The 9,605-nt window shown below is 49.6% G+C and overlaps 1 protein-coding gene across 1 annotated transcript in view; it reads right to left on the reverse strand.

Moving 5' to 3' along the window:
* Positions 1 to 4,071, reverse strand: part of CPT2 (carnitine palmitoyltransferase 2) — a 12,091-nt gene extending 8,020 nt beyond the window's left edge. The window contains exons 1-2 of the mRNA XM_030886062.2: positions 3,963 to 4,071; positions 2,248 to 2,354 (exon numbers count right to left, since the gene is read on the reverse strand). The gene's annotated coding sequence lies outside the window, so the exon portion shown is untranslated. The remainder of the gene's footprint in view (positions 1 to 2,247; positions 2,355 to 3,962) is intronic.
* Between the last annotated feature and the right edge of the window lie 5,534 nt (positions 4,072 to 9,605).

The raw sequence follows: 9,605 nt of genomic DNA on the forward strand, positions 1-9,605 counted from the left end.
TGTACAAATGTGCTTGACACAATGGATGGATGTATGGATTGTGATAAGAGTTGTATGAGCCCCTAATAAAATGATTAAAAATTTTTTTAATTTAAATTTTTCAAAAAATTAAAAATAAACAAACAACAACAATAAATAATGTAATGATATTCCTTTCCCCCCATTTCTATTGGGACTCCTACAGGTATAACAATCCATAGTTCAACTAGATCAGCGGTTCTCAACCTGTGGGTCATGACTCCTTTGGGGGTCAATTGACCATTTCACAGGAGTCACCCGATTCATAACAGTAGCAGAATGACAGTTATGAAGTAGCAATAAAAAAATGTTATGGTTGCGGTCACCATAACATAAGGAACTGTATTAAAGGGTCACAGCATTAGGAAGGTTGAGAACCAGTGAATTAGATCAAGCATGATTGTAAAGTTGTTGCCACCATCATTTTTAAAACATTTTCTTTCTTCTTGTACTCTTTGATATCAGCTCCCCTTTATCCTTACCCTTCCCTCTTCCCCCCCCCAAGAACCCTTGTTATTATATTAAATATTATTATCATTGTATTTCTTTTCTTCCCCCCATATCTTACTCCATCCAATGTATTCATTCACCTGCCATTGTGTTATTTGTTCCCGTCCAGTGAGGTTATAAAGTCATTATTGCTAACAATTCCCCCTTTCCCCTTTCCCCACTCCTCTCTTTCTGTCCCCTCAGGGAATCATTACTCCCGTTACAATTTCTGAAGGGTTTATCTATCTTGGATTTCACGCATCAAATGATCTTAGCTATGCACAAGAACACAGAGAGGTCTAATGGGATGAGTGGGGCAGCACTAACAGCACAGTAATGGGGGGGGGAACAGTACAGACCTAGGAGAGCCGGCACTGTGAAGAAGGCACACCAGCCTCAGTCCGGCCTCTGTCCCTCTACAGGGTAGTCCTTCCAGAGAGGCAAACGCAGCCTGCGCTCAAGCAGGGGTCCAGCCCCACCACTCGGCCTTAGCGGACAGTTACCACGCAGGAGCCCAGACTTGTGCCTGAATCACCTGCGCATGGGGGACCCAACTGAGCACCTGAAAGTGACCTGCTGCCCTTGATGGCTTGTCGTGGCAGGAACACCGGCTGCCTGTGACTTCCCAGCTCTACAGCTACGAAGATTCAACGTGCCTTGGTCTCCTAAGAAGAGCCTCGGCTTTTCCTTCACAGCAGCCCCCCCACCCCCACCCCCGCAGTGTTCTTTGCTGAATACCAGCCGCCGAGTGTGCGCTGCGTATTTCCATGTGACAAAACTGAGTAGCTTGCTAGGAAAGTCACATGTGCTGACTAGGATCATTTAAACCAGCGGTTCTCAACCTGTGGGTCGCTACCCCTTTGGGGGTTGAATGACCCTTTCACTGGGGTCACCCGACTCATAACGGTAGCAACAGTTAAGAAGTAGCAACGAAAATGTTATGGTTGGGGGGAGCTCATGAAAGGGTGGCGGCATGCGGAAGGCTGAGAACGCTGGTTGAAACCGTGCAGAGCCACACCGTCAACAGGCAAATCAAAGACGTCCTGTGAGAACAACACAGACCACCTGGGACAGTTTCCTAGAAAAACCCGCCTGCCCGGGTTTCAGAGAATGAATGTGAAATTCTGGGTTCAAGGAGTGGGGCAGAATTGGGTTTTGTTGAAGCCCAGGGTGTGTCAGGGGAGGGGCTGCAGAGGGTAGTTGGGCAACTGTCAAGGGCAAGAATGATGCACGCACAGGACATCGGACCCAACCCTGCGTCCGTCCCACAGAGAGCCACTGACAGGATTCTCGACCAGAGAACGTGTTTGATCTGCCTCCAGAGAAGGCCAGCCAGTGTTCTTTCGGATGTACTCTATCCAGCCTACATCTTAGCGGGGAAACCCACTCGGCCTTAATATTTACTTCAAGAAGAGAAGATGAGACATTACTTCAAAGCTGGGCTTGTCAGAAATATTTTTGAGACCAAACACGTGAGAATTTCCATTACAGAAAACTCGGGGGGTGGGGGAATCACACTCACAGCCCACCCACGGCTGTGAAGTCCATTCGGACTGACAGTGACCCTGTAAGGCAGGGTAGACCTGCTCTACAGGGTATCTTTCACAGGAGGAGCCTGCCTCGTCTTTCTCCTGTAAAGTAGCTAGTGGGTTTGAACTGCCGACCTTTTGGTTAGCAGCCCAATGCTTAACCCACAGGGCACCATAGCCCGAGTGCTCCTTCGCCCATAGCCCAACCTACCTGAGATGTAGCTTGTGTGTTTATTCTTCTTGTCTTGGGCAACCAGCTGCTCATGCAGTTCTTTTCCACTCCCACATTCAAAATGCCTGCAAATCTGTTCTGTTTTCCTACAGTGTCCACGGAAAGACAGGGTTAAGGTGGGGCAGAGACAATATGATAGGCAGGCAATGGCCAAGAACCCTCCATGGAAGTTCTAGATGCCCAAGAGCACAGCCCCCAAATCTGGAACACTGGAAGGTGCCATCAATCAGAACCACTAAGGTGACCAATATCTAGAATAGCTTCAGGAAGATCAATCAACACCTCCGAAAACAATCTGCAGCCCGAGAAGCCGCTGTAATAGAGGAGAGGGCATGCGTTTGAGAATCAAAGGAGCTGTGCGTGCTGGGCACGTTGCAGGATGTTGCTGGGCCTCCGGGGTTTTACATGCAAAACAGAGCTCAGACCACCTTACAGGATGAAACGAGCAGTTATAAGGCTGAGGGTTCAGGACCGTCTGAAACACAGCACTCACTTGACAACAAAAGCCAAACTCAGCCCACTGCCATCAAGTCAGTTCGGACTCACAGCGACCCTACAGGGCAGCGCAGAATGGACTCAGAAGCTTTCCATTTACAGAAGCAGACTGCCTCATCTTTCTCCCATGAAGTGGCTGGGAGGTCTGAACCACAGACCTTGAGGTTGGCAGCCCAACGCTTAGCCCACTGCATCACCAGGGCTCATCCAAATTTGGGGACACTTAACAATGGCAGCTATTCATTCACGGCCATATCAAGGGAGGTTTCAAATGCCTGCTTGCAGGGGCGGGGTATGTGTGTGTGTGTGGATTTAAGAGCAGAGAGCTACCCTATTTCCCCGAAAATAAGACAGTGTCTTATATTTATTTTTGCTCCCAAAGGTGCGCTAGGTCTTATTTTCAGGGGATGTCTTATTTTTCCATGAAGAAGAATATGGTACACATTGATTGTTTATTGTTTTATTAAAAGAGACCTCGCACTTCCTGTCTGCTCTGGCTGCGCTGTAACCATCAGTGAGCTGCGGGGCAGCGCCTGCCGCTACAGTCCAGAGTCCAGAGTTACGGTAGCTGGTGGGGGGTGCTTATTATCGGGGAGGTCTTATTTCGGGGGATGCCTTATATTTCAGCGAGAGGTAAAACTGTGAATAGGTCTTATTTTCGAGGGATGTCTTATATTTCAGCGAGAGGAAAAACTGTGAGTAGGTCTTATTTTCGGGGGATGTCTTACTTTTGGGGAAACAGGGTAGATTATGAACAGTTCATCTATATTTTCCCATCACTGTCCTGGGAAGGCTTTTGCAATTCTAATCACAAGTCAGATATCTGTGCCAAGAAGCCCCCTGACAGATCAGGAGGCTATGAAGGCTTAATGCAATCCTCTCTTGAGCCTATCCAAGGTCCTTTTCTACTTCTGTGCTCAGATTTCTGGCTCGCCATCTGATCTCCTCAATGGGACTTATCTGTCCACGTGAAGCCCAAAGTTAGCCTCCCCGTAGATGAGTATCTCCTGTTGAGCAGCACACATCTATCTCCTGAACTTGCATACGGTTAGTGGGTACAAAGATGAGGTCTAGACACAGAACTCCAAGTCCCTAAAGACCCAGTCCAGTCACACGGACTCCCTGAGGCGTGGGCCACCACTCCTGCCTGCCTCTCCTGAGCCACCCCAACTGTGGTCCAGCAGGTTCCTCCGTGTTACCTGAACTGGCCATCATCCAGGAGCGGCTTCTGCGCCAGGAGGTATCTCCTGAGAGTGTCTTCCAGTTTGGGGATGGGCAGCCTGCGGAGAAAAGCAAAGTCAGCACCGGGGGTCTGCGGAGGTTCATTAGCTTCACAACGCAAACAAATACAGATTCCTAGAGAATGAACCCCACCCCCCAAACAGTAACAACAACAGGAAGCCAGTGAGAAAATCAGAGCCAACGTATTACTTATCTCAATGCCCACGTGCACTCTATTTTAGAGTCTAAGCGTAATTTTTAATGCACTGGGGAGGGAGGGAGAAAAGAGGAGCTGACACCAAGGGCTCCACAGAAAGTAAGTGTCTAGGAAAGAATGATGGCAACATGCACAAATGTGCTTGATACAACTGATGTGTGGCCTGTTTAAATTACAGAAGTAAGAGCCCCCAACAAAATGATCTTTTAATAATAAAAGGCAAAAAAACATTTTTCAATTCATTACAGATCAAGTCCATATACTGAATTAGTACCTGTCTAATTCATTCACACTGGGAAAAAGCAAAGCTGCCCAGATCGAGTGCTTGCTGGTGGTGCAGCGCTCTTGCTCCTGCCGGCAGCGTGCAGGTGACGGTGACGTGACTCACAGGACCCCGCATGGGGGGTGGGGTGGGGGTGGGGGACGGGACTGCCCGAGGGGTTCCCAGGGGAGGGGGGGGCGGGACGGGACTGCCTGAGGGGTTCCCAGGGGAGGGGGGCGGGACGGGACTGCCGAGGGGTTCCCAGGAGCAGATTGCCAGGAGTCGTTGGGTGGATGTGAAATGCCAACCTTTCGGTGAGCCACCGGGTGCTTACCAGCTGGGCCACCTTGGCTCCCTAAGACTTTGTCAACACTGATTGAATTCTACCCTTAGTTAGAACAAATGAATTTTTACCCCTTAGGACAGCGGTTCTCAACCTGTGTTCTCAGCCACGGCCCTAGGAGAAAAGCCCGAAGACGAAAAAGGCAAAGCATTATAATGAAATGTGCACAAGCCGACCAGAGGGGAAGCACGTGCTCAGCATACTTCAAACTGAAGGCGCAGAAGAAAAACTCCGGCTCCGAGTTTCCATGTGGAAGGATTCTACAGGCAAAATATCGAACGATGCACTCGGCATCAAAAGGAGCTAGGCGAGAGAGACACAGGCTCACTGTGCCAAACGCGTCTGAGAGGAAAGTCCCCTTTCCATTCTCCTGCCCAGATCAGGAAGCAGCAGCAGAGGTTGGATGACTTGCTCCCCGCCGTGGAGCTAATAAGAAGCGAGGGTTCAAGTGGGGTCTCCCTCACTCCTTCCTGTCCCGTCCTTTTAACCACCACAGCAGGCTGCTCACCACTTATTACATTACAGCTATCTGTTTACCTATCAAATCTACCCACAATATAGAAGAGTGTGTGCGGCTCAAGCACCCTTGGTATCCTCTAGGGGTGCAGTTTCAGATTCTGAGGTTAACAGTGCAGGCTACCTACACTGCTGTCATATGCTGTCGAGTGATTCTGACTCATAGCGACCCCACAGGACAGAGTGCAGTGGATGTGCCCAATGATTCCCAAGGCAATCATCTTTACAGAAACCAGCTACTGGGGGGGTTTGAACTGCCAACCTTGTGATTGGCAGCCAGACAATTAACTGCCTGAGCCATAAGGGCTCTTTGTATCGAAATATGTTTTGTTAGGAGCCGTTGAGTCCATGCTGATCCACAGGGAGCCCACGGACACTCAAAGGGAACGGCTGCCTGGGCCTGCACGGTCCCCACAGTCACTGCTCGGTGTGAGTCCCTTGTCAGCGGCCACTGTGCCCGTCCTTCTCAGGGAGGGTCGTCCTCTTGTTCTCTGCTTTACCAAGCCCACTGTCCTTCTCTGGGGACGGATCAATGCCTCCTGATAACCTGAAACTAAGTCTCGCGTCTCGGGAGCACGCTGGCTGTACTTGCGCACTGTTTGCTTGCAGTGTGTCGCGCGGCACACTTCTGGCACGGTCTGATTCTTCCCTGGAGCCATGGTTCGAATGCCTTCCTTCTCCAACGCCCACTTTCCATATGCGCATGGGGTGAGTGACGTGCCACGGCTCGGGTCAGGTGCAGTCTGCACAGTGACACCGGTGGGTTTTAACACTTTAAGGAAAATTTGCGCAGTGGGTGTGCCCAATGCAATAAGTCGTTTGCTTTCTTGACTGCTGCTTCTTATGGGAGTTGATTGATGGTGGATTCAAGTAAAGTGTAATCCTTGACCATTTCTATCCTTCCCCTATTTACCATGCTGTCTGTTTATCCAGTTTTGAGCATTTTTGCTTTCTTTATGGAGTTTTCATCCACACTGAAGGCTAGGCTTTCGTCTTCAACAGTAAGTGCTCCACGCCCTCCTCACGTTCAGCAAGCAAGGTTGCGTCATCTGCGTATCGCACACAGGTAATGCGTCTCCCTCAAATCCTGCTGCTGCGTTCTTCATTCAGACCAGCTGTACAGATTATGTGGTCAGCACAGCACACACTGAGTAAGTACGGTGGAAGGACCTAACCCCGATACACACTTTTCCTGATGTGAAATCACTCAGTATCCCGTGTTGGGTTTACATGACTGGCTGGTGCGTGGTCTATGCACACGTTTCACATAACCACAATTGAGTGTTCTGGGATTTTCATTACTACAAAGGCACGTGATTATGACTGTTTGTTCCTTCTCTCTGACATCTTTCATTTATTTATTCCCAAACCTTTTATTGGGAGGTAATATAGATACCCTATCATTCTATAGGCCAGTCACAGCCAGCGGTACTGTACAACTGCTACCACAATCAGTTTCAAAACATTCTCTTCCTTCTTGAACTCCTTGATATCAGCTCCCTTTACTTCCCACACTCCCTACTTGCTGTCTCTATGGGTTCACCCATCCTGGGTTTCATATACTTAAAAAGGTCTGATAGCTTATCTCCCCTATTCTCACAATATTGAAAGTACCTGTCAGAAAAACAAACAAGTCTGTCTTTGCCAGAAGAAGCCAGCTCCTAGCACAATCACTACGGGTTCGGTAGGCGCAATTGTACAGCGATAATAAGTAAATATTATAGTAAAGTTATAGAGAGCATGAGAGATAAAAGAGATATATAGAAATAAATGGAGTCAGACACATTTCATGGTAGCATTACTCACCTCAGCCCTGCTTGGTAATCCACGTGGAGAGAGAGAGAATTTTAATGCTCCCCAAGCTTTTATACTCTCTGGGGACGTTCAAGCCCCCACATTACAGGTGAAGACATACATCACAGGAAAGGGTTGTGCTACAGGTATTACAGTGATGGGAAGGGGTGATCTAGGGACATATACGCTACAGGAAGTGGAGGGACAGCAGGTTTGGCCTGTCCCTGGCCCAACTGATAGAGACCATTATCAGTAGGATGCGAACTCCGCCCACAGGAGCCTGTCCATTGTCCCCAGCAGCAGGAGCAGGCCCACCCCTGTGGTGGGATGAGACAGCAGTCTGGCAGCAAGGATCTGACTTCCCCCCACATGTCTTGAAAGAAGTTCAACCAGAGTGAATTCTTTAGAAACGAAGATATTGAGCCTTCTTTCCGGTACTTTGGGCATGTTAACATGGGAGCCCAGCCTCGGAAAAGGAGAGTGGGAGGGCAGGGGGAGAGGAAGACCCCAGGGAGATGGACTGACATAGGGGCTGTAACAATGGGCTCAAAGATACCAACAACAGTGAGGATGGCACAGGGCCAGGCCGTGTCTCCTGCTGTTGTGCACACGGCAGGGAACCTGGGAACCATGTACTGCTGTGCCTGCTTCCCAGAGAACCAAGGCTCAAGGCGTGAACGAGTCACCAGAGGTTAGGGAGTTGCCGATCTGGAATCTGAACCGGGGCTACAGCTCAGGCTTTTCACCGAGTAGGACACCAAAATGTGCGGCAAAGGTTAACACGTTACCCTCCTCAACGCTCAGAAAGAGCACTCTCCCCGCTCATCTGGTCTAACTCTCCATTCATAACTGAGGCCACAGAGGCCTGAGGGGCATCCGCTTGGTTGCTGATTATTCACGGGTGGAGAACCATACTGTATGCAGCCGGGATCCCTACAGCTTTCTCTGCGGTGGAAAGTGGAGGCTTGTTCCATGGGAAAATGGAGACACTCACTCTGATCTCATCTCCCAGTGGGCCCAGGCCTGCCTGGATGCCTCTGGGATTGGCAAGTGAACGCTGTCACCTTTCACCTACATACTGGCCCAGCGGGCACCCTGAGCTGTTGTGTTGGGGCAGCCAGCAGGCACCAGGCCTGTCCCTACCAGAGACACTTTCTCTTCCTCTTTCCTTCTGCCACTTTAAAGCAAGGGATTGGGACTAATCTCATGTTAGTTCATCTTGAGACAGAGAGGGGTGGGCAGTGATGCTACATGGTAATTAAACAGGGCCTGGATGTGGAGTGGTGGCAGGGGATAATGCCTGTAACATAATATCTCCCTACTCATGTCAGTGGAAGTGCTAATCTCCAGTTGTTTTTTGTTTGTTCGTTTTAAATCTTTTTTCGGTCTTTTTATTTCTCAGTTCAATATCCAAATCCCTGAGAGCAAATACCTGATCAGCCTGGCTTCCTTCACTTGTGGGCTAGTTTCTGAAGGCAGTTTGGTGAGAAGGGAAATGAGAAGGCCCTTTGAGACAAATTTGGAGCTTGTCCCCAGGAACAGTGAGTGAACAGAGAAGTTAGGTGTGAGTGAAGGAACTGGGGGACAAGGAGTCCTCCCAACTAAGATGCAGGCTGGGAGTCCACAGGCTGGGAAAACAGGCCAGGGTGGGGTTGATTTTTTAGCAATATCAGATGAGAGAAAGGAGAGAGGAAAGGTTCTGGTTCTGTTTTGGGAGAGGAAGTGGATTCTGGGTGAAGTGTTGAGGAAGGTTCGGGTGGGTGTCTGTGGTGAGGAGCAGATAGAAGCTGGGGGTGCTCTGGATCTAATTTGAGTAAGATGGTGGCGTGCGGACTTCCATGAGCGTGGGCTGAGGGTCCAGCCGTATGATGTGGGTGAGGGAGATGATAGGAAAGGTGCATGCCGGGATTGCATTCAAGAGGCTGTGCAGGGCATGAGAAACTTTCAGGTGAAGACTGGTCTTAAAACTCTGAGGAGGACTTAGGGGGGCATAAGATGAGGGTGGTGAAGCCCTGGTAGCACAGTGGGCAGCAATCTGCCAGGTTAGCAGTCCCTAATCATCAGCCACTGCGCAGGAGGATAGCACTGTCTACTCCTGTACACAGGTAGTTTCAGAAGCTCAGGGTCGCTATTCGTCAGCATTGACTCAATGGCAGGGAGTCTGGGGTGTTTTGGGGAGCTGAGGGTGAGAGTGAGCACTTGAAGAGGGTGCTGGGCTGATAGGGTGCTAAAAGAGCAACGAGTTATAGGCAGAATGGGGAGTCAGGCCGTGGTATCTGAGTCACCGATTGAGAAGGCTGAGCTGGGTGGCATGTTGGAAGAACTTCAGGACAGTCCCTTCCATGTTCCCCAAATGGGCCTATCCAAATTCGGGGACAATCTTATTTCAGGGAATGTCCAAGTTCAAGGATTTAGGTTGGAGTCACAAATATGCAGGTAGAACATTTTTCCAGTGTGTGTGTGTGTGTGTGTGTGTGTGTGTGTGTGTG

Source organism: Echinops telfairi, unplaced genomic scaffold (assembly GCF_000313985.2).
Source record: "Echinops telfairi isolate 266 unplaced genomic scaffold, ASM31398v2 ScPeMD7_443;HRSCAF=831, whole genome shotgun sequence".
NCBI lineage: Eukaryota > Metazoa > Chordata > Mammalia > Afrosoricida > Tenrecidae > Echinops > Echinops telfairi.